The 25,591-nt window shown below is 42.4% G+C and overlaps 1 protein-coding gene across 8 annotated transcripts in view; it reads left to right on the plus strand.

Annotated features, from left to right (window-relative positions):
- celf5a (cugbp, Elav-like family member 5a) overlaps window positions 1–25,591 on the plus strand; it is a 187,997-nt gene that overhangs the window by 35,721 nt on the left and 126,685 nt on the right. The window lies entirely within an intron of this gene.

The following is a 25,591-nucleotide window of genomic DNA, read 5'->3' on the forward strand; positions in this document are numbered from 1 at the left end:
TAAAACAAAATAATGACTCTGGAAAGCTGGTCTTTGGTCCACCCATTCCTGGGACATTTGAGACTTCCCTGGTGAAGGCACAGGCTCCTCGACACGCAAACAGCTGCAGGAGAGAGAAATCATGTAAATCTATTTTCGCGGGTGTAAATCACCCAGCGATAGTGTTCTAGGGTTAAGATGCATACTGCTGTGGTTGTATGTAAAAGGCATTATAGAAAAGTAAGCAGACCCTTATGTTGCAACGTTGTGTGCGTATGTAACGTTGCAGCAGTGGCATAAATGTAAAGTCAGCATGGAGAGGAACATGTGCTCTTTGCCCTCGGGGATGCACTGGTCCTCTGGACCTCTGATTGAGAACCGCTTGCTGAATTATTGCTTAATCATTTAACATCACTGGTTCAAATGAAATGTCTTTGAGTAGATGATGGTAGTTTAACGCTGTAGTTGAGTAACTGTGGAATGTCGTCGTCTTCTTCTTCTTCTTCTTCTTCCCTTGAGCCAAAATGTGCTCTAATGCATTTCTTCTTCCCTTTGATGTTGGCTATAAATATGAATGGGCTGTGGGTATTATTGTATAGAAATCTTTTTTTTGGACTTGTTTGTGAGTGTTTATGGAGAGGAGCACTGACAGGAGGGGAAAACAGCGCACCACGAGATTTAGGCACATCTTTGTACTCTACTTTAACAAAGATATTAGAACGTTAATGATATCATTCATGGCATCACGTTTCACATTGTTCCTCCCAAAATATTACGAGATAAATGTGTCCTGCTAAACTAGGCTATGTGTTGTGGGAATGTACTGTTCAGAGTAAGGGAAATGATGAGAGATAAGGCTGTCTTAATATTGCAGAGCTTTGTTGAAGTAAAGCATTGCATCTTGAGCTTTTCACCAGCCCACATGCTCCCACGTCAAGCCCATATATTTAGCAGGGGGAAAGATTTTTGTCTTCTCCGTGCGCTGTGGTGCGAGAGGTGCACGGGAGTTCTGAAATGTTTGTCTTTGTTCTCTTGGCAGAGTTTTCTGTGTGTGGGCGTTTACAGTTTCCAGGAGCACCTCGGGAATGGATTTCAACAGATGGAGGTTTTAACTGGAGTGTTAGCTTCCAAAATCAGGGCTATATGCTTTTGTAGCCTCCTATTTTAATTTGTTTGCTTGTTTGTTTGTTTGCTTATGTGTTGTTTTTCCAGCAGGATAATCACAGGGTATGCAGAGAAGCGGAGCTGCAATTATGTTGTCAGCTACAGGTTTTAAGTGCTAATCCGATATATGTGACATCTGACACAATATTTTAATTGTCAGTGCTGTTTTAATGTCACAACTGATCAGGGATGACATGTTTAGCAGCTTTTGGTACTGTACAATCAGCAAATCCTGCTGCACTCCAAGATTCACTTTTTTTGGCAGCGTGTGGTGCTGTCCATGGTGCTAAATGGCTAATAATTCAAGTCAATTCAATTTATATGGCACCAAATTACTAAAACAGTTTCCTCCAGCCGCTACTACTTTCTTCTACTACTATGTACAAGCTTATCTCTTAAATTTAAATTCTAAATATCCTTAATTCATCTGGTAATAAGAATTTGGATGCTGTTTTTTGTAACAGTATGGCTGCTTGCAGTAGTAGTACTGATACTATCCTGTGTTGGCTGAAAATTGCACATTAAAGAAAATACTTTTTGCAAGGCAAAACAATTCCTACCACCCCGGGGCAAAACTGCAGTGTGTTATGACACCCATCTAGCAGACTGCTTTCCGTCTTTTGTCTAAAACACATTTCTTATTCGATTTGACAGCCTCAGAAAAGTGTAATTGCTTTTCTGACCTGTAATTTTAGCTCAGCCTTTGTATAAACCAAAATGCGTACCTTTGATTTATGTCTTTTGTCATGCTGCCAAACTCCTTTGAATTACCTGAACCCACGTGGGCCCTGGCTGTAGCAGTATTTTTCAGCTCCCCCGAAACCCTCAGTGGAGTTAACACTTTTAGTACACGTGAGCTTTTTTTCTTTCATAGGCAAATGAATGTGTTTTATAATTGCGGATGCATCATATTGCCCTTCTCAGTGCTATAAATAACAATGGATTTGCTACTGTATGAGTCAGTCCTCATATTTAAGTTTTGGATGGAAATATTTTAAATGCTTATCTGAATGCACAATGCTGTCCTCAGTTTTCTGTCTTTGTGTTTTTCTTCCTTACTCTCTCTTACCTTTTTTATTTCCCACTCGCTGTGTGTCATTCTGTCTTTTCTACATTGTTCCATCTCTGTATCTCAAAGCCATGTTTCTCCTTACTCAGCCGTGGTGGCACTTCTCTCGGGACCATTGGTGCTAGAGTGCCGCAGGGTTCCCTGGAGCAAAAACGTAGCCTACAAATACTCTGTCCGAGACCAGAGAGGACTCCTTTATATTAGTCCTGCTTAAATAAAGTACAGTCACCCAATATTCAGTAGTAATAGGTGATTGACAATGTATCCATTGTCAAGGTAGACCAGTGTAGCAGTCTGCAGTTTATATCCTTTAACACCCCCCCCCCCTCCCCAAAAAAAAGAACCTTTGATTGTAAAATAAAATTCCCAAAATGACATGCCCTTCATGATGCAGTCTCTACTTTCATCTCGAGTTTTTGGCATGAAGTGTGTGCGGTATAAAATGCGGTGCCCAGACAGTTTAGAAGCAAACAAATAGGTCACTGTTATGGTAATGTGCTATAAATAGTTGTGTGTGTGTGTGTGTGTGTGTGTGTGTGTGGGTGGGGGTGGGGGGCATGCATGCATCCTGGCTACTGTGTTGTAGTGTGTGTCAGGGATGTTTTGTCTAATTTTAGTCTCTCGGGAGAAGAGAGCAGCGAGGAGATCAGGAGAGTGAAGGACTGAGCCCCGGCTTCGCCAACTAATGGTTTAGTGTTTTTAATAACTTGCTTGGGAGGTATCTCCGGCTGTAATATATCTCTTCAGCAGCAAATAGCCCTTACATACATTACCACTGCGTGAGAGCATTATAAACATCTGAATACAGCATTGGCTTTCCAATAAACTGATGTAACTGATTAAAATGTCCATGTCTAATAAATACAGTAAAAGGGGATTTAATCTACTGCACCCCCCCTGTTTAAACCTTATTCCGAGTCAGAGTGATAGCACAGGTTCAGTGAGAATAAAGCAGATCCTGACCAAAATGAATAGAGACAGGGGGAGTAATTTATTAATGCACTTTTCCTAACCTATTCTCCATCAGACTGGCTTGCTCTTTCTGCATAATTTTTAAGAGAGGCTCATTAAAATCTAGATGTGCATAAACAGAGACGATAGAAAAAAACAGATAAAATGCATTCGCTGGATTTTGGATATGAAATAACTGTTTTGGTTTCCAATTAAGCTTACACTTTATAATTAGCCAGTAGGGTCCCACGCCTCAATATCAACTGAGCTTTTTCTTTTATTTGTCTTTTGAGCCTATTTTTTTCTCAAACCACTACATTACATAGGAAATGAAATCAGTGTGCACCCAGTCATTCATGTGGAAAGCCCTGTTCCTGTACATTTTCTTTTATTGCAGTGACAGCTCTGTCCTTTACCCCCGAGTTCCTGACGAACTGACCCCGAGCCCTCCACAGTCAGGTGCTACAAGCACAAGCCTTGTGGTCACTGCCTTTAGTAAGCTTCAGATTCTTGTAATACTAATAAAGATGGCTTCTGAATAGCTCTGGATTCTGACTGAGCAGGGAATGCATAATGCTGACACTGGTGATATACTGTATGATGATTCAATGCACAGTAATACAAAATCTTAGGATTCAATTGATTTTATTACTTATCTTATTAATATTCTGCATTGTCAGCATCACACACCGCTTTGCTTGAGCCTTTTGATACTTGCTAAGCATCGCTCTAAGCTTTTATCATCTTATATAGTGTCAGTTCTCATTCGAGGCTCCATGCAGCAAGTCACAATTCAACGGCGGCTCCTGCTCGACTAGAGTAAAGCTGAGACTGTGAGCAAACTCACTCGCTGCGCTCTTGCAGCGGAAAGCCATCTCTCTCATGACCTAGCAGAGACAAACAGCACACATAATGGTCATTTTTTACTCTCCTTTGATATACCTGCTCAGTTGCCTTGAGAGAAAACAGCGGATTGTTTGTTTTGCTGAGGCCTCTTTCATTTGGCACAGGTGAAAGAGACTGTCTCGCAATTCATTTTATATACTGATAATGCAGGCATTGCTTGAAGATGAAAAGAAATAGTGCATTACTGTCACCTTGGCAGATGACACATCTCGCTGGGTGCTTGCTTTGAATAACCTTAATGGTAGGGGAAGCAGATGGAAAATACACACCAACAAATTGAGAAAGAAATGTGGAAAGAAACGTAGGTGATGTGGTGAGAGATGAAAAATTAGGTTTGATTAAATGGTAATTTTGGGAAGGAAAAGGAGAGTTGAGTAAATGCAAAAAAAGACACAATGTATGAGAAAGCAAAGAAATCCACAAAAGCCATTGCAGGAAAATCTCAATATTACTTGTATGATTCGACTTCCACAGAAAGCAAGTAAAAGAAGAATAGTGCTGATTTTTTTACTGCAGTCTTCACTTGGATTGGCTGATTGAAAGCAAGATAGGGTTACGTACAGAACATATGCACATGGTCTGTATGTCCTAGGAGACTCCAAATCGCTACGTTTCAGTAGGAGCAGTGTAAATAAATAAATAGGATTCAGGACGATAAAGGAAATTTGAATACTGACAAGAGAATGCCTTAGAGTCTTATAACTTTTATCCACATGTTGGATTACATGCATTCATAGGGCTGTGCGATATGACCAAAATCTCATATCCCGATATAAGAATTCTATCTTCCCGATAACGATATAAATCACAAAAATGTAACATTTTCTGTAAATTCTGTGAATCTTGGGCAGCTCGACTTGCGGGAAGTGTTTCCAGCTGCGCGTCATGTAGCTGGAGTCGAGTGTTTTAACCGATGCATGAAACGATACATTCTTAGATATAAGTTGTAACAGCCGCTGTTTTCTTTGTGAGTATTTATTACACAGCGTGCTGCGGGGAAAAGCCTGTTCTAACGTTTGAGCCCAAAGTTTATTTTTTAGCACCTGGAGGCTCTTTTTTACTTCTCATCCATAAATAATCTGCTCTTTCACGTGATTCAGTGTAAGTCTAAACAGGATCTTGAGCTTTATTGTGAAAGGTTTATGTGGAACATAAACAAGCGGACACGCGATGGTGTTACCGTCATTGTTGCTAAACACATAAAAACAGGCGCTTGTCCGTCCGAAGTGTAGTTATATTAGATATAAGAGAAAGAGAGAAGTTTAAGAAATTAACATAGCCACTACAGTGACCATCAAAACGATGAAAAAATATTGCCGTAAACAGTTTATTTTGCGACACCACGAAACAAGCGATAGCGTAAAATGAAACGATAGACGTTTTTATATCGTCATCCGGTATATATCGAACATCGGTTATATCGAACAGCCCTATGCATTCATATGTGTAACAGATGTCCAAAGAACATTTGAATTCTTCTAGTTCACATACACAATTCGCAATTATTATTTAATATTGTAATGTTACACTGCAGCAGGTTAATCGGCAACATGCCATGGTTTTAGCCTGTTGTTTCCAAGAGTGTCTCCTCCCATCTTCCTGCATTCATACTTTACTATCCGTCCCACTGCAAATTTAATATCAGTTTTTAAACCTTGAGAGAGCAACTAGAATGAAACGAAATCAAAATGCAGCTCCTTTTTCACGTGAACTTTTTAGTGCTTAAATATCCTCCAAAGAAACCCCAACTAAAATATGAACTTTATTATCAACCGAAGAGACTACCGAGTAATCTTTTTATTACGATTTTAATTGTTTTACTTGGCTCTTTCCAAAATAAAAGCTAAACTATATGCTTCTTCTGGGCTATATTCTCAGCAGCATATTAAACATATCAGGTCCCCATAAGGAGACTCATGTGCTAACGGCTGTCTAAATGACTCGGGTAAAGTTTGTAGCATGCATGCTTGTTGTTTTTGTCTGATTCCACTTGTCTTTGCACTAGGATGATGTCGGCGTAAATGTGCAGTCATATTCATTGTGTTCCCACTAGTGCTGTCAGCGTTAATCTCGTTAAAATGACATTAACTGCATAACGCGGCAAATCTCCATTAAGAAGTTACCGCGGATCGCCCCGTGCGTGGGGCTGGACAGCATCAACACGTTAACAAGCTAACTGCGCTAACACACTAGTTCCCACAAATTGAGCATTGCGTGGCACATCCGACATACTGTTTTACTTTTGTCCATGACGTACTTACCATCAGGGTCATGCTTCACATGAAAACCAAGATAGTTCCAAAGGCCAGATCTGAATGAGGGTGGTGGAGGTTCAATTTCGGGTAGCATTGAGGCAGTTGCCATGTTGCAACGAGCTTAGCTTCTGTCTTGCTAGCTTGCGCTCAGTGGATCTGCACTCGACAGTGCAGCCTAGGCGGAGTAGTCGAACACAGATCCACTGAGTGCTCAACACAGACAGCATCGTCAGAAGAAAAGTTGATTAAAGAAATAAAAAATGTTGTATTGTTCGATACATATGCGTACGGAACTGAAAGCACTGTATTGAACGGTTCAATATCGATACGAGTATCATTGCACCCCTTATATACGTGTGTGTGTGTGTGTGTGTGTGTGTGTGTGTGTGTGTGTGTGTGTATGTATATATATGTATATGTGTTTATGTATATATATGTATAGCCTATGTGTTTATATATATGTATGTGTATGTGTGCTTGGTTTCTAAGGCCATTGTACATGTCTTAAGCATTTCACATCTCGAAACATTTTGTAAGTTCTCATCGTCCTCCATTTTCGTCGGGAGTTGCTGCTCTCTCACTCTCTGATTTTCACTCTCCAGCTGTCTCTCTCTCTGTGTCTCTCTGGGCATGTGACCTAGCAGTAGACTTGTGGGAACTGTAGTGATGCTGTCAAGCTGAAAGTCTCCCTGGAGCCTCAGAGGAAATAACAGAAGGAAACATTAGAACAACCCCCAATGTCGACAAAAACCTGTGTATTTGTCAGGCTGACCTGGATTTACTTAAAACAGCACTCAGTCTTACCACAGAAACTGTCACCACAGAACATATTGCTTTTTGAGAGATAGAAAAGCAGATGGGTTTGACATTGTTTAGTGTAGCTCCCCTCTTCGGATGCAGCTGTGCCTGCTCACATGTCTGCTAGAAGACCCATGCCGAGACTAGACATTATTAAGAGCAAGAATAACTTGTGACAACAAACAAGATCTTCCTCTTTAAGTGAAATGGGATGTGCTGCATGAATGTAAAGAGGGAACAGAAGTCAGCGTGAATCATAGCGCACCAAAGTGCATCCCCACTCACGAAAATCACACTGACATGCATGCACAGTCTGGTGCACAAATCTGCTCCTATACACTCAATCAGCCTTACATTTCTGTTGGAAACCTACAGTAAGAGTATAAAACACAAAGACTGCAGCAGGGAGAATTTTCTCCATATGCCCCCTCCAGTTCTCTACCATTTCACTTTCTACCCTCGTTTCACACTGCATCCATAACACTCCCACCCCCGAACTCCTCTCCCACTTTTGCCTCAGTGGCAAACCAAGGTTTATTTCCCTGGTGGAAATATTGGACTGTCAGTCAGATCAATTGCCAGTGTCCAGGGCACTTCATGGTCCCTCTAATTATAATCCTGTGCAGCTGGCGCGGGCCCACGTAGCTGTGGGGCAGCCATTGTAATAGAGGCATCACTGGGCTATAGATGGATGGAGCGAAGCGTCGGCCAAAGCCTTGCAGTCATTGCTTGCGTTGGTGGAGAGGCTTTACTCCAGCAGTCAGAGCAGGGGCCAGGGTGTCTTATCTGGCTCCTCCATGCGGCTCGTTGTATGCTGGGGGAGAGCATTACCAATTCTCTACCCTTCTCTCTCTCTCTTCTTTCTCCCTGTGCTGTTCCTCACTTCTCACATCCTTATGAGAAGTCTAGGCATTTTGCCATGTTTGCGTGTAGAGACAGAGGTGCTGTCTTCTCAGCAATGCTACATTCTTGATGGCACCTAATTATGGCTTTGATTGTTTTGTAAAGTATTTGGAGTGCTTGTGGAAGTGAAACTTTGGATTTTAGGATGCAAACTAGTGCATCCTAAAATTAAATTTTAAGCAAGTGTGAATACTATGTAGAAATGGCACCATGCCGTCCTCCTCTCCTCACTGGAGTTGTGCGATCTCCACGTGCAGAGGGAGGTGTGAGAGAGGAGAGCATGTGAGCAAGAAGGGGTGAAAACAGGAAAGAAAAGGGAAAAGGAGTGAGTGTGACAAGGAATAGAGTGAGAGTGGAGACGAACAAGAGAGAATGAAAATGAGTGCAGACAGCAAATGGGTGGGGGTGGCGAGCGAGGAAGTTAAGAGATGTGGTGGAGGGAGAAGAGAAAGAGACAATTGTAATACAAAATGACACTAAAATGAGAAAGCCTGCAAAAGTGTGCCGTTCAAGTGCACAGAGGATGGGAGCAACCGAGACAGGGAGACACAAGACAAAGAACAACAAAGAACAGAAACGAGGGAAACCAAGAGAAAACCAGCATCTAAAATAAACAGGCTAACTGAGTTACATAAGCAGATGATGCTGCCGGGGGAACTGTGGGCATCTGCTTGAGACAAGGACAGCTTTCTGTCACCAGGAGAGGGGAAGGAGAATGAAGAAAGGGGCAATAAAAAGACGTGGACAAAAACTGACAAGGATATTGAGAAGCGCATAAAGACATGTCGAACAAAACATGAGAAGGACGGCGTCAAAGGCGGGAGGTGTTGTGGAGAGACAGGCTTGAGCTTCCTGTGTGGATGAGAAACTAGCCAAAGGTGGAGAGACTGTAGAGTGATGTGTGCAGCTACTCGGGGAAGAAAGTAAAGAAGCTATAAGATCACCAGAGTCCCTAAAAGCAAGTGGGTCGATGGGGGGGATTACATGGCTTAGAAGGAAAACTGGGAATGTGCTTGTTCAGACTATTACATGTGGCATGTATGTGCTTGTGCTGCATCTTGTAAGTGTACCCTTGTACGAAAGGATGTTCAGACCCACTCAAGACATGCTACACATGACTCCATTGTTTTATTAATAATTTACATGCCCTACGATACTCAAAAGCAGAAGCATCTGGAGTCCTTGATATGCATGCGTGTATCCTGCTACGTGTGCATGTGTGCTTTTGAGTTCAGACATACATATAGCACTAGCGCTTGCAAAAGGAAGGAGGAAGGTATTTAAGCTGCATGGTCTGGCAAACCAAATAGACCATGAAAAGGAAAAATAACAAAATCTGACCCCCCCCCTCCCCACTCCTCAATTCCCAGCAGATCACAGACTGCAGATCTAGCCCACTCTTCACTCCATTCCTTTGTGTTTCAAACCACTGACTCCCTTTGCTTCCCTTTATCTTTTATTTTGTTTCAATTTATTTTTTATTTTTTGGGAGGGGGGCGTTCTATCTTTGGTAATGTTTTCCTTCACTGCCTTTACTGTTACTCCCCCCCCTCCCTCCTTCTGTCTTCCCTCTCTCCTTCTCTGTCCTCGCAGCCCCTTCCATCTTGACTCTTGGTCTGTCAGAGGTGTGACAGGTGTGTCACGGCTCTCTCCATCACTCTCTCAACTTGTTGACCTTTGTCTTAGAAATGACTCGACTCACAGTTCCTCCTTGCCAGCTAGGATTGACAAGATTGCCTGGCAACAAAAGCTCCTGCTGATGCGCTGTGACCGTGCCACCCTGTCGGCTCCCAGTCAGCTGCCCCTATCTCGATCTGCCACCAAGTTGAGATTGGGCTGTGAGTGTGCATGTGTGTGGGCAAGTTCATATTTCTGTGTGGGAGTGTAACCTCTTAGACACTCTTTTAATTCTCAGTCGATGTGAGAGAAAGAGGCACGAAAATGGGCAAAAATTTAGAATCACAGGCATCATAAAATAAAGAAACTGTGACGGTAATGAATAGCAGAAAAAGTAGAGAAGAGAGAGTGAGAAAAGCAAGGCGACGAGAGTGGGGATGGGGGCTCGGTGGCTGAGGGTGTCAGTAAAGATGCCTATAGAATTCTCAACTATTGTTTCTCCCAGTGTGAGCAGTGTATAATCACTCAGCCTTACCACAGTAATGACACCATCTGGGCCCAGAGAAGACGGCAGCTTCTCTCCAGCTGAAAAATGGATAGCAAAGATCCAGGGCGATTAGAGCATCAGCTGTACGGGACCTACTTAGAATGAATTCTAGCAGCTAATAACTAGCTATTAGAGACAAGTCTGTACCCACAATCATGAAGGTGCCATGATTTTAGAGAATGTATATATTTTTATATATGCGGAAACTGTTTGTGTGCGTACGGTTTCATTTCTGTTGGTGTTTACGCGTGGTTTAGCTGTCAGGGTCTGAGGCGTGATTACTGCATACAGATATTTCCCTATAAACCTGCAGCCTAGGCCTCTTTAGTCTGATTGGACATTGTTCACCCTAATCCATCCACCTTTTCATTTGCTAACAGCAATCTCACTTTAAGCCTAGACACATTGTTACAAGAAAATGGCTTCTAGTCCTACAATCAGACATGCTTAAATAAAGGTCTGTGATGTTACTTCAGGCTGCAAGAGTTGTGCGTTCATTGTATCTGTATTCGAGCGTCCATTTTCGTTTTGAAATGACACATCTTATTTATATTTTGTTTCTGTATTATGTTTTGTGAAGATGGTGCTAAAAAAGAGGAGAAAAAGAACATGACAATGATGGCTCTCGATGACCTGTTGCCATGGCAACACTTCTCTATTGATCTAGCCAGCCCTCATCTCCTTTTACATTCGCCTTCACTCTCACTTCGCTCTCACTTTTCCACCCTCTATCAGTCTCTCTTTAGTTACTCTCTCCATCTCTGGCCTCGCTTGCTTTCCATCTGTCTGTCGTGTTCTGTCTTGGAGATTGATGCCTTGTGGAGCTATGCTAACCTTCACCTGGTTCGAGAATACATTCTTCTCTTCTGTTCCAATCTGTCAGATTGAATCCACTGCTACCTGCCTCATCCATAAACACATTTATTCAGAATTTAAATCCTAACCCCGGGCGATGATTCAGTAAATACTTTGAAGTGCAACTGCATAACGTGATTGCATTATTAAATGTTCTCGTGCCCAAATATAGACAAACTGCAGGCTAGGAACAAAAATGCACTTCATGCTCATTTCATCTCATTTTAATTCATTCTGTAATCTTTGCTACATTTGCCCCCTGACACACTGTTGATAACATGCCATGCACATTTTTTCCCACCTTTTTATTTGTAGACCTGCTCTTGCATCAACTTGCGCACTTCACTTGGAAAGCTATAAAAGTTGTTCAGGGTGCACGGCTGCTGATTATAACATTGCATAGTCTTTCGATCCTTCTACCGTGCTATTAGTGCATACCACACGTCGAGGTAAAGTAAGAGTAGCTTTGCAAGTTACGATTTCATTTTGAGATTTTTTTTCTGTACCATCGGCACGATGAAACCGTTTTTTCATGTTAGATTAATTTCAGAGTTAATAATCTGTTTCAGATAGAAATCCATTTCATTTGCAATGGAAGCATGTACACATGCAAACACCACCTTACTTGCAATCAACGAAGCCGATTGAAGTCGAAGATCACGATGATGGGATTCACCTGATATTTGTCAAATATTTTTTCTCTTATTACGGCACATCTAAGAGCACATGGTTTTTCTAAGGCCAGTGTAATTGTGTTTTTGTGTATTTCTTTTGCACAAATTAACCTTAAAATTCAAATCCATCTCTGTGCCCTGAGGGTTTCTCCTTACTTTCAGAGTTTATCTGTGTGTGCTTATTTAATTTTCCTGTTCAAAGGTTTTTTTTTTCCCATTCCTATTCAAATGAATAATTTTACCACAACAGGAAAAGAGCTTGCTTGGTCTGTGTAGGAAGTCGAGCGGCACACATGTACCTGCTTGTCACAGACATGTACAGTCATGCAATAGATTCAGCATTTATACATTGCCACCCTATGCAGTTTCTTCATCCCTTTCTTTTGGATGGGACCGTGACTAATGCTATGGAAATGATAGGGAATATTTTGGAGCATGGAGCAGACATTTTTATGGTCCAAGAAGAATACATTTTAAAATATAAATTGCATGGGCCTCCTACACAATAGCACCCTTGTAACACATGTGTGTACGTGTGCGCACATGTGTTGTGTGGGTGCATGAGCACGTGCTGCTCCAGCCCTCTCGTAGGTGGCTGATACATCAGATTATGACTGTTAAAAGACAGCAGGCATCATTGCAATTTACCTCAGTGGAATTTTTTTTAACCCACTGAAATACATATTATTATAATAAATGTTTATGTCTTCTGATATCATATGTCCTTGGTCCTAAAGGTACAAATAAAATTAGTATTAAAATATATGTTTAGTGAAACGAACACACTGACAACTGGGTTAGCCAAATGTATGTATGTATGTATGAGAAAAAGAAGAAGAAGAAAATAGTGACCCAACCTTCACCAAAGTACTCCAACTTTACTTAGAGCAAACCAGCTGTAGTGTTTTTATCTTCCTCTCCATTGTCCAACTTCAGAGTCTTTCAGAATATGATAACGGGGACACCCAACTGATTCTTTGCATGTCTTTGTGTCCTGCACTCTAACACCACAAATTAGGCCAAGGTTTTTGGTGTTTTTTCTGAACTATTTTGCAGGTATACCAAAATTCGATAGCCATATTTGACTGAAGACCCAAACAAAGCCTCATGGAAGTTACCAGACATATCTTTGTTTTCAAAGTTGGCTAACAGGAAGTTAAATCTATCAAAACCGAATGTGCTACATGACCCTGGCACCCATTTTTGTGGAAACACATACAACAATTATGCAATTTGACCATTAGAGAATGCTGCAAGAAGCCAGAAATTTATTTTTCCCTAATAAAGTTTTGTAAATTATAATGATTAATATGTCATAATTTCATATCAACCTAAGTAAATAACACTACTGTATTTTGTAATTTATAAAAATGGTTCTCTATTAGAAATTTGAATCCATTTCATTTAATTTATAAAAATCGTTCTCTATTAGAAATTTGAATCAGGATCTTTAGCAGTGATACCAATCCGGTTGTTCAGTCTGACGTCACTAGCCTTGTCTGGGTCTAAACTCCGCTGCAGGTCCATATATCAAACGATCACTATGGCATTACTGAGAGTTGAAAAACTGTCTAAAGTCTTTCATCTTTAATAAAATGATCAGCGATCTGCTCTACCAGGTGTAACAATTGAGTTTAACATTCAGGCATCCATGAAAACGGAATTTATGACATTTAACGGAGTTAGAAGTTAGCAGGGAGTTAGCTCGCTAGCTTCTATCTAAATACAATATAGCATGTCCTGACTGCGGGGTTTTGGAAACAAATTAAAACGTACAGCTCTGTTATCACTTCCAGCATAAATGAAGACAGAAAACTAAACAGCAGTGACGTTTGTAGGGTTACTGAAGTTGAGCTACCTGGTATATAATGATGTGCTACGTGACCGCTAGCGACACAGCTATGTTAGCATAATATAAACAAGCTAACTTTTTTTCCACTCGATAAAAGTTACCGTGAGTGTTCTCGGTGGTCAGGAACAAATGTAATCGCATGGCAGGATGCTGTAAAAGGACCAAACTTCAGCCAGGAGAACAACTGAGATAATCCATCCACAATACGAGGTTAGTCATTCATATACTGCTGCATGGGCTGGGCTGTAGTTACATCCTAAGGTTTTAAAAACTGAGCTTAAATAAATGATTAGCGGAAAAAAAACCCAAGGAAGGCAACAGTGATCACTGACTGTTTTAGGAGCTTTTTGAGATCAAATAGAAGAAAATACATAACATTAAACATTTTAACAACACAAAAGCCATATTAAACGCAGACTACTTTAGACCCGGGAGTAGGATTCGTCGCGTCATCACTGAACAACCGGATATTATCAGATGGATCAATTATTCAGCTTCACTCGCCTTATTAGGTTTACAACATTTACAGAACTCTCCAACTTCTCATTATTTTCCTCTTCTTTTTCTTTCTATTATGAAGCGCTTTTCCCAAACAAACACAAGACATGCACTCATAGGTGCAAAATTTCATTTTTCTATTACTGAAACAGTCCTGATATAATAGCCTGGAGCCTTAAAAAAGGAGAAGTTTGAAGACACAAGGCATAAAACAGGTGCTGCACAGGTGTTGTTAATAAGCCTGCAGCAGTGCAGTTTGTGTGTTGGAAGACTTAAGATCACCTCAAGTTAGGGTGCACGGGCCAGACTGGAATTGGGCTTTAGTTTTTGGACAAAGCATCACTCCTTGAGGTTTTTCAAAGTAATCAAAATAAAGTTGAGTTATTTGACCAGTCAAGTTGACATCACTGCCCTTAGAAACATTTGTGTGTCTTGGAGCGATGTTACCATGTTTTCAGACCTCAGCAATTATTTTCATTGTTATCACTGAGAACAGAAATGATGGCAAAAGGCACGAAAATAGGATTCGTAGTATAAAATTTCTTAAGGGCCATCTCATGTCAACCTCATCATTTGGTTTGTGACTCATTCCAAAGAAGCTCTTATTCCAAAACAATGGATGTGTTACATTGTAGGTCTCACATTTTTTCTTCTATCTGTCTCCATTTCTGTCTGCACTGAGTCTGCCTTTCCCTTCTCCTCCTCCTTTCTCACCTGCGTGACTCCCTACTAGTCTAACAGCCTGCCTGCCTGTTTCATTCTCCAATGCCTGCCTGCACTCCTGCCTTACACTGTGGCTGCCGTCACAGTATGACAGCCCACTAATGAAAGCAAGATAAGCATGCCAAGCAAACTGTTCATTTCAAATAACAAAAAAAAAAAGATCCCCTCGCACATAAAAAATCCAAGTCCCTGCCACCCCCACCCCACCCATGCCCTCGCTATCATTGCTGTATTCCTCCCTTCTCTGCCTGTCCCTAGCTAGCTGGAGCAAATTTGATTGGGTCCAGATAGGGAGAGAATGGCAGCAGATAAGGAACTCGAAACTGTTGCCAAACGAGGCCTGATGCAGCAGAGGATAAGGGGCAAAACGCAATTATGCTGGCAGAATTCTTGTATTAAACCCAAACACCAGTATAACACTGCTGCCGCCACCGCTGCCATTCCTCCACCCCTCATCCCTCTATCCTTCCGTCCCTACCTTACTGTGAATGACGAGTGTCTAATCTCTGTGGGTACAGATCACTCTCTCAGGTCTTAACATGGCTGTAATCACACCCCTTACCCCCGTTTCTCCCCACCCTCTCTTAGTCAGATGGACTGTGGCTGATAACAGCAGCAGTGAAGAAACATTTTTTTTCCCCCTCCGTGGAATAGGCCAGCACTCCTGTCAGCTTGGAGATAGTTACAGCTGTTTTCCTCTTTTTACCTTAATGCATTTCACACTTACTCTGAGCATCTTTGTGGCGGTAATGGGGGAATACATGTCACAGTTAACAGCCGCGCACATTATTTTGTGTCTTCCATTTCCTGCCCCACCAACATTATGTGTGTGGTGCCATATTCCATTTTTTCCCATTATATTTATATTGCCTTACCTTCTGCCTTATTTATTAGAAAAGGCTCAAGGAATTCTATGGAAATACTCGACAGTTGCTCCCCTAGTCACTTAGTCATGACCCTTTCAGGAGGCAGTTACTGGGGCTGGAACATTTTCTGCTAATGACAGAGGGGCATTCCCCTTTCCCAAAGCTCTCTGTCAAGGAAAATGGAGTCTAATTATAATGGTGACTAGCTGTGACAGTCAATAGAAACGGCCTGCCATTATTCCAAACATGGCAGTATCAATATCAGAGGACAAATGTGTTTTATTTTGTTACGCTTGTGCAATGCCGGGCAGTTTTAAAGATTTTTGGAGCGTGCTAACACACACAAAGCAACGTAAAATCCCACTCCCAAATTTAGATTTAAAAGAAAATAACTATTCTTGTACTGAAATCGGACAAAGGTATTCAGATGAACCTGATGACATTATTATACAGGAAGAATATGTTTAGTAGCTGGCACGGCGTCAGTGTGAATAGGACTGATGATAGGGTGTGAAGAAGGGTGTATGGGATATTTGCAGGGAGCTGCAGTTTGGACGATGTGTGGGGTGGTAGTTGGGCAGGCGGACTGGCCATCACGCAGGATTCTTCGTTTTCCTGTTCTCCAGCTGCGAGGGCCACGGCTGCCACAGCACTATTAGGGGGTCCGGGTCACCGCCTGCGGAGTGCTCCATTGTCAGCTGCCTGCTTAACAGACAGAGAGGGGAGAGAGAGGTCCAACCTCTATTGTGGCACCGTTGCAAAACAGCAGCAGAGATGGGAAAAAAAAAAACCATCTGATGACTGTATAATTACACAGTGAATACGGTCCCTCCCCCACCAGCATTTTTTTTTGTTGTTTTTCCTTTTCATTCCTTTTCTCCCCCCCTCCCCTTCTTTTTTTCTGGTAGAGTGTCTGCTAATTAAGCACTTCCATTAGGCAGCCTGTAATTGGTTTGAAAAGTAATGACAAGCAAGTTTATTTACAAGGTAATTAGAATAAAGGCAGGCTTTGTTCAGATAATAATCATTTACAACTGCAGTAAGGATAGGAAAAAAAAATCCAAAATCACTATTATTTGACAGACAGGCACACTATATGTAGTTATCAGTGTTTTATCCTACTTGTAAACACCACTGCACTCTACACATGGGCAGACCTGTTTTCATCCCGCTGCTGTTTTGTTCTGTGTTCAAATACAAGCTTTTCTTTGATAAATGGATGAGATTGAGCTAAATCAAAGAAGACATGCTGGGCAGCTTTCTTCATCTCTTCCCTCCCTGCCATCATTATGCTAAATGTACAGAACTGGTCTGTCAGCTGAAAGCTGGGGACTCGGCTTAGTTGGTGTGCAGCCTTGAAAGGAAGAGTCAGACATTGTGTTATTCCAATAATGTACAATTTTCCTCTCACAGCAGATTGGTAGGTTGATGCAACAGAGATGGCAGGCTAAAAGAGGGCGGGCTGACAGCGAAAGAGTGAGAGTGCGAGAGGGAGGGGGGGTAATGCCCATACACTTGGACATCTCTGCCCTTCACTTTCCAGGCAACAGATGGAAACAGTGTATTAAGGCACCCAGGGGCAACCCTGGGCACCCTGGCATAGCTGAGGCATGGCCAGGTTCAGAGGGAGCAGGTGGGCATCTGTTCCATGCCCTTAATCGCTTGCCGCACCCGCCATCCCTGTGGTGAGCTTGGCTTTGTGTGCGTGTCTGTGTGTGCTTGTTTGCGTGTGGATGTGTGGAAGGTTGTATTTATATCTGTGTACAGTATGTGTGTCTAGGTGTGTCACCCCTGTGCTGCCTTCAGTCAGGGGTAAGGGGGATTTACTCCCTTGTTGCAGCTTGGTTTCACATGCAGAAGATTAGGAATAGCAGTGCAGGAGGTTTATTCACCCTAATGCCACAAAATCAAAATCATCTTTAACTCCAACTCCAGGAAAATGTGAGACTGTGTCAAGCAGGAGCAACAAAATCTGGTGACCATAAAGACTCCTCAGAGTCAACTGGGAGTCATCACACAACATGGAAACAGAGACGTGGGTTACCATGTGTGGTCATTCTCATTAGGGTATGCAAGTTTTTTAAGATCTGCTGCTTCAACATCAGTAAACACTGATGTCTAGTGGTGCTAGAATATTTGATCCAGGCCGTGGAATGAATTTAATTAAATGTAAAGCTCTTTGTTGGTACCGCAGATAGAACATGAAACTACGTGAGGATCAGAAAAATCCAATCAAAACAGCCTTGCATGTGTCTGTGGACTTAATATGGCCTTGTATCTTATTGCTTTTTTTTCCTGAGCTAAACGACTGCAGGCAGCTTCTCCTGTGTTGAAGAACCAGTGAAGTTTTTGTCTTTCCTGTTGTCGTCTCTGTTTCTATGCCTCGCTTTAAAATATTGAGTCAGCCTCTACAGTAAACATAAACAGCCTTCAGTAAATATGATTGGCAGCCATGTTTCAAAGCCAGGCTAATTCCATTAAGCTATTGATCTCTCTCCCTCAGCTTTGGCTCTGTACTAGCTATGAATACCTCTTTACTTTACCCTGGCCCTGGGCTCTAGCTCAGTTTCATGCTGCCCTGTCCGTCTGTCCAACTATTTGCCAATCTTGCAGAATAACTGTTCAAACGTCTCTCAATGCTCAGTGTTTAAACAAGAGAAGCAGCCCGCCCCCTGCGTAACAAAGACGAGGTGATGGTGGCTGGTTAATCCAAAAAAAGGCAGTTGCACTTCTGACATCATCCAATTCTTCTTCCTAATCACTTATCCAACCCCATGGTGGTGGTCATGGTGATGCCTATCCCAACTGAAATAGGGCAAAGGACAGAGTAGGCCTAAAACACAGAAAGAAAACAGTGATTCACACTCCCATCTATACATAACTTAACATGCATCCAGAATAGCATCCAGAAAGGCCCCAGCTGACCAGTAGGCTCAAACCCAGAACCTTTATACTGTGAGGCAACAGCACTACACCGCTGTGGTACCAGCTCTGCATCGTCACTGTCTGGGTCTAAATGGTCATAATTCAAAGCATTTTGAATAAAGTATTCATACGTGTAGCCTTATTTTCACAATACCTTAAAGGATTTCATGTGTTCTTAAAAAAAGTCTCTGTCTTTGGCTTTCTCTGTAGTTTGTGAGTCATTCTCTGCCATTCCTTTGTACTATATTCATCTTCTGCCTTTGGCTATATCTCAGTTCAAAATTATCTGTATGAGAAAGGTACATTACTGGCTCTCCGTGCCTGGGCAACAAACTTTATTGCTGTCAAACCAAGCTTGAGATTTGGTAGGAATTGGGAGTAAAAGGGATATGAGAGAGGGGGGAGACGGGGTGAGGGGGAGCGAGTGAGAAAGAGAGAGTTCGCTGTTGTTCCACTTGAGTTTAACTTTACAGAGCAAATCCCCCTCACTCTACCCCACCCACTTCTACACACACACATCCCATCCTCCCATCTTCTGTGCCCCTCTGCCATCTCTGGAGTGACGAGTAAGGTGCGTGTACGGCGGTGTGAGTAGCTGTTTCCCCCCATGTACTGCTGATCACGAGCGGGGTTATAAGCAACGATAACTCACCACAGCGCCCGGATCGCTGAGCTGTACGGGTGCAGATGGGGCTATTTTGTGGCCTCACTCGAGCAACATCATCGAATGAAGTGCGTCTGTAAATGTTGCTGTTTGTGTGTGGAAATTGTCCTACTTTATAGTCAATGAGGAGCTTATGAAATTTTAAAGTTAGTCCCAGTAAATTTTCCTTTGGTTCTTGTGCAAAGACCACACAAAAACACGAGCCCACACATGCACACAAAGACATATAAATGATGCATTATCAGTCTACAGTAGAGTTTATTGTCTATGCCCCTAGGTATGCTCTGTGAGCTACTTCACAGCACCGCCTGACATATTATGGACTGAGGAATGAAGTGCTACTTAGAAAAGCAAGACCACATCCTGATCTTGTTTCTCCTCTATACACATAAACGCACTTAACTACACACACAGACAAAAGCTACACATACAAATACAGGAACGCACACGCACGCACGCAGTAGCCGAGCTCTGAGGAGTAACGAAGCAAACAATGAGTTTCCCCAGTGCATTGTGGCTCGGCTGCCCTGCTTTAAATGTGAGCCGAGTCATCAGCACTTAAACGCTTGATTGATGGCACAGAAGTGAGGATGATTGTGGGATATGCCAGCTCCAAATGACAAGCAATTACTCATTTTGTGTAATGAAAACCTTAACACCAATCATTGAAGCTTTACACCGTGCTAAAGCTTTATGTAATATTATATGTTCCCTTCATCCACCCCCGCTCCCACCCCCGCTGCCATCCCTCGGGTGCCGCGGCAGACGTTTACTAAATAACATAATTTGTAATGGCTGAAGTGATGGCACAACAGGCCTCCTAAGTGAGTGAGCAGAAGCAAGTGTTTTATGGCTGAGAGTTTTTTTTTTTTTATTATTATTTTTTATTAAAGCGGATCTATGGAGAAGTGCCGAGAATCCTGGCAGGTCTACTTACGCCAGTCGTGCAGACATCAGTGCCATTAGGTCTTCTGATTACCATTCTAAATATTTGTGCCTCCGTAGCCTAACGCCATCATCCATCCAGCTAGGAGTTGCCATGGAAACTCAGACTTAATTGTGATATTTGTACATGTGTATGCGTGTGTATGGGAGCGTGCGTGCGCACGTCGCCCTCAGCTTTAGTCATTATTATATCAGTTTGTGTGTGTTAGCGCGCACGTAAGCGGGCGTGTTCGTCAACAGCTCTGTGCTGTAAGATAGCGAAAGTGCTGTCCTCCTTTTTCTTCCCTCTGCTCTGCCAAAACTACAATTACCCCTGCACTCCTCTCCTCCACAAAATCACTGTAATTATCTGTGGCCTGCATGGGCACACTGGCTGGCAACAGGTGCCATGTGAATGCTAATCCCCTCCCCCTGGCCACATGCTATTCTTCTGCCTGGCCTCTGACAAACCAACTGTCACTGGCAGAAGGAAAAACACTCCAAAGCTGCACAGTCCTTCAGAGCTGCATGCATGTGGACAATAATCAGGCCGCCTGGAGATGTTAACTTGTGGGATGTCAAGAGTAGTTAAAATGTAAAGCCGCTGTCGAGTGCGTATAGGACATATGTGTGGATTATGTCACGGCAGCCTTTCCTACTTATGGTAGTACGTGTAACTGAGCCTAGTCTGCACACACAGACACATGCACAGGTTTGACATCAATCCATGGCATTAAATGAAGTGTGAAAAACAGGTCAGCGAGGACTTCCTGTCTTTATAAACAGCCTAAATGCTATCCAGATGCTCCATGCCTCCCCTGTCCCTACGAAATCTGCTCACGTCAGCGCTAAATGGCAAAATATAGCCTCTTTAAAGTGATATACACTAACAGAAGCAAGGACATCAGTACGTACTACCTCAGCTGCTGCACGGTGACTATGGTATGGAATAAAAATGTCAGCTCCTGTACCTGTATTTATAGTCCATTTCACCGCCTTTGCTTGAGTGCCATCCCAATGAAAATGAGCAATATCTCTTTATTTCTAGCTTTGCCTGGCCACTGGGGATCAACTTTTCAACACACTTCTTATAGACCTCACCTGACTTGACAGAGGTACACAGGAGGGTACACGCTGGCCCACTCACTGTTATGTTAATACGGAAGAAGGTGAGCAAAAGATGAGAAGAAGACAGAGAGCACTGTGGAAAGCCTTCGGCAGCATCAGTACCGACGTTTTTTTAGGAACGAACAGACTTCCTCCGCGGAGCCAGTATTTGTAGAACATGCACAAACAATAGTTGCATGCAGAGTCAGTGTGGTATAGGCGAGTTGGTGGATTCAGTGTCCCTTGTCTCCGTGTGGTTGAGTGTATCCTGGGTATTTGAGGCAGAGCTGTCTGGCTCCTCTCTCACCCCGTCTGCACATGAAATTGCTGCAAATGCACGGCAATGTCAGAACGAGGCATACTGAACATAAACCATTTTGCTGGCTTTTATTTTGAACACAGTACATTAAGAGGAACAACACAAGTGGTGGGGACAAACCGGATCAATAAATGAATAAATGATGATGGCTCTTTACTTTCGAGGAACCCCTGAATACTCACAAAGCGGTCCGGCGTGGCCGCATCTTCTTCGGTTGCTCGACCTTTCCGTCTCTGCAGAGAAGCAGAATTACTCGGGACGTCTGGTTGTCGTCTCTCTTTTCATCTCACCTCTTCTGTCCTGGTAACGAGCCCATTATTCCAGACACAATCCTTTTGACATGGGGGCCACGTTCAATGTTTAATGCTGTTTGTTTTATATTCCTCCCTCATTTCCTTATATAAAAATTTATGATGACATTCTCTACCTTCCATAAAATATTCATAAATGTCATTACTAATAACTTTCATAGATCATCGAAATTGATCCTTCTGTCTTCTTTCATCTTTGCTGCCCAGCATGGATCCATTAGTCTGAAGTGTGAGACATGCTACTCATGTATTTGGTTATGTATGGACATGAGAGAACAGATGTATTTGTGCTGTGTGTATTCATGTGTGGGTTCGGCATGAATGCTAGCAGATGTAATTATTAATCAGAGAGGGGCTTTTTTATTACTTTTTTTTTAACTAAGCAAACAACTTCATGTATTTCAAGGTGGCTGAGGACAGTCTACTTGAGAAATTAAGGGCTGATGGGTAATGTCTATCCAAAAAGACTGTTAGAGGTGTCATAGTTTTGATTTCAAGACAATGTGCAATATAAAGATATAAACTTCCACATCTTATTCTAGTTTGGTGTAAAAGTATTTCCAAAATTAAAGTTGTCCCAGCATCCTCCACATTAAATCCCCATCTCCTCGGTTTCACCTGTGACCTCCATGTCCCTTTAGATTAACTTAGAAAAGACACAAAAATCCAAAGATTTTCACCATCATTAGAGCTCATTCTGGGGAGGACGTGAGCGAGACTCATTGAAATGACAAGAATTTGTTGTATTGTTCTCCTTGACTGTTCCCCTGGATTTGCTGGATGTCTGTTTTAATGATAGGTCCGTGCCTCAGAGTGTCCTTCTGTCTGCCACCCTGACACAGAGATGAGAGATGAAATGGAGATTGTGACTGATGCAATTACGTTGGTGCTGATTGAAGGAGAGGCCAAATTATCACCGCCCTGATTGGGCTTTGTCTGGACTGAGAGCATGCCACGCTCTGATTAAAGTGCCGCAGAAATATGTGTGCCTCTGCGTCGACGTGTGCGTGTGTGTCTGTGTGTCTTGGGCAGTAGAAAGGCTTTGGAGGGTAAAGAAAGAAACAAAAATTGACCTTCCTCCTTCAGAATACCCATTCAGAAAATCAGAATCAATGTAAAATCTACTGAATCTAGATTGTATGTGTTCCTGGATTGTGTTAAACTTCTCCCATGTGCTTTTTTTTTTTTTTTTTTTTTTTACAATAATGTCCTTTTTTCAGTCTCATTTTTATTGCATATTAAATGCTGCAGCAACTAGTGTGGACCACTGGAGGCCTCCTCTCTGTTTTTCTTTCTCTGTCTAGTTCCTTGTCATGCCTTATAACCTCATGCTCGTTCCATACATTCCTCTCTCTGAGTTTATGCGTAATTTTCTCATGGATCCTTTTCTCTCTCCCCTCCACCCCTTCCCCTCTCCCTCTCTGTGGCCTCTCTCTCATCTCCTGCGCCACTCTTGCATCAGTCTTTTTCAAACAGCTTGTGTTCAGCTGAACCCCAACTTCAAACATACATTTTAAAAGAACCGAAACTATCTCATGTTTGAAAAAAAAAAAAAAAAAAAGAAGCCCCTGAGTCTTATTTGCCCAGCGCTGCCACACTCCCTCCTTCCCTCCCTCTCTCGATCCAGCCCTCCATCCGTCCCTCCCCATCCAAAATGTTGTTTGTTTATCACCATTGGAGCATTCTTGCTCCAGGTTGTTGCATCAGCATTAGCAGGCTGACTAGCACCAACAAATATGTGTGCGTGCGCATGCGTGTGGAGCGGTGCTGTTGGTTCGTTTGTGATTTCACAGGGAATTAGTTCATCTCTGTAGCTGATCCCAGGAGCCAGCTGATGGCTGTAGACAACGGCAGCCTTACAGCGAGGCAACATGGAGGAACACATAATATAAGTTACCTCAACATCTTTGTGCACAGGACTAACTTTAAAGGCTTTACTTCTCTCAGCAGGAGACTGATCCCTCCTTCTATCCATTCACCCGTCCCTCCATCTCTCCCTCTCTGTTTCTGCTCTCTCCCGTTGTAGACTGCAGTACAAGGCCTTTAAATAATTACACAGAAAAGTCTTCAAGAGCGGCTGAATGGGAAGCTAGGGCTCAGTGAAATTTAACCCTTTCACCACTCATTGGTTTATACCTTCTTAAAGGATACTCCCAGTAGGTTAAGCCTTCATCTCATGCGTGTCCCTTTATGTCTGTTTGGCTGGCTGTTTAAAACCAAGTCTGATGTAATCTGTGGGAAAAACAGCTTTCTAGTGACAGAGTATCTGCTTGAAGATCCCCAGGCTTTATCTGTAAAAGGAATCTGTCAGCTGAGAGCTCTCTAAGTGACAAAGTCTGAAAAAAGAGGATGATCCCTGCTGAAGAGTTTATAGAGATCAGAGGTTAGGTTTCTATGTGGCTGAGCATTGGCTGGAAAATTTCATAATTTCTCATTTTTCACTGTTTTGGTGCAGATGAGTTCTCCCCGCATTCTTATACAGCATTTACTGAGGCGTTGAAAATGCTGACTATTACGCTGGATCCAAACATTGCAGCCAGAAGTATATTATGGGGTTAGTATATATAGTTTGAGGTGATGCAGATGGAGAAACACGAGTTTAAACTCTTTTTATATTGCAAACAAGCAGCAAGTACACAAGCCGACCAAGCCTTGTATTTTTCAGCTACAGTTCTGTGCGGAGGTATTTCAAAAAGTAGCATAAAAGTAACACTCGCCCACTAAACACTCCAAACTAAGATCATGTGGAACAGCTATATATGGCAGAGGGTTACTGTAGCATCAATAGTCGAGCTGTACTTTGCACCATCTCACCTGCCAAGTGTAGGTTGCTTTGGAATTGGGTGCTGGGATTTGGCTTTGCCTTGGCTCTCACTGATGTATATACATACGAAGAAGGTTGGTGGATGGAGCCGAGCTCACAGCTTGATTCCCGTTAATGCAGATGGCTGCTTCGGCTGGCGTATGGGTAGGGTTTATGTGTAAAGCCAATGAATATTTATGTGTTTAAAGCACATTTGTGGTGGGAGGCTCCTGTGGATATGAGAACAAGAATTTCACTCAGAGCCTCAGCGAGTGTCAGGGGCCTGTAACGGGCATTGGAGTGTGGCTTAGGGGGATGAGGATTCCTATTCACCTGGCTTTATGGCTTAAAATGTCTTTGTCTTTATCGCTGAAACTTGAACGTGAACGTATGTTCTGGAAGTGTGAGTGGGAAGCCTTCCTTTATTGGAGATTTTTAATACTACGAAATTTGAGGTAGAAGAGAAAACATTACTATATTATGACTAATGTGAACATAATGTGCTTTATTATCACATAAATTGCCACCATAAATCCTTTTTTTTAGCAAATAATTACATGGATGGTTAAAAAAAAGTGTCTTGGGTTGTAACTTATGTTTCGGCTCTTGATTTACAAGAAGTCTTTCAAAAAGCTTTTACGATCTTAAAATGTTTTTTAGTTTGTAAAGCTCAAGGTGTTTTTAAATCCATGAAACTGATACTACCACATAGGAAATGTTGCAGCAATTTTCAGGGCGGATTCGTGCAGACTTTGACAGCAATAATGGAGTGTGCTCGGCTCCCTTAGTACTTCTGTGTTGAGCATGTACTGTAGACAGTACAAGGCCATCACTAATCAAATTCTCTCTTTTTCTCTCCCCCATGCCATCGTCTCTGGTGC

Source organism: Pundamilia nyererei, unplaced genomic scaffold (genome assembly GCF_000239375.1).
Source record: "Pundamilia nyererei isolate P.nyererei 1_Seehausen unplaced genomic scaffold, PunNye1.0 scaffold00023, whole genome shotgun sequence".
NCBI lineage: Eukaryota > Metazoa > Chordata > Actinopteri > Cichliformes > Cichlidae > Pundamilia > Pundamilia nyererei.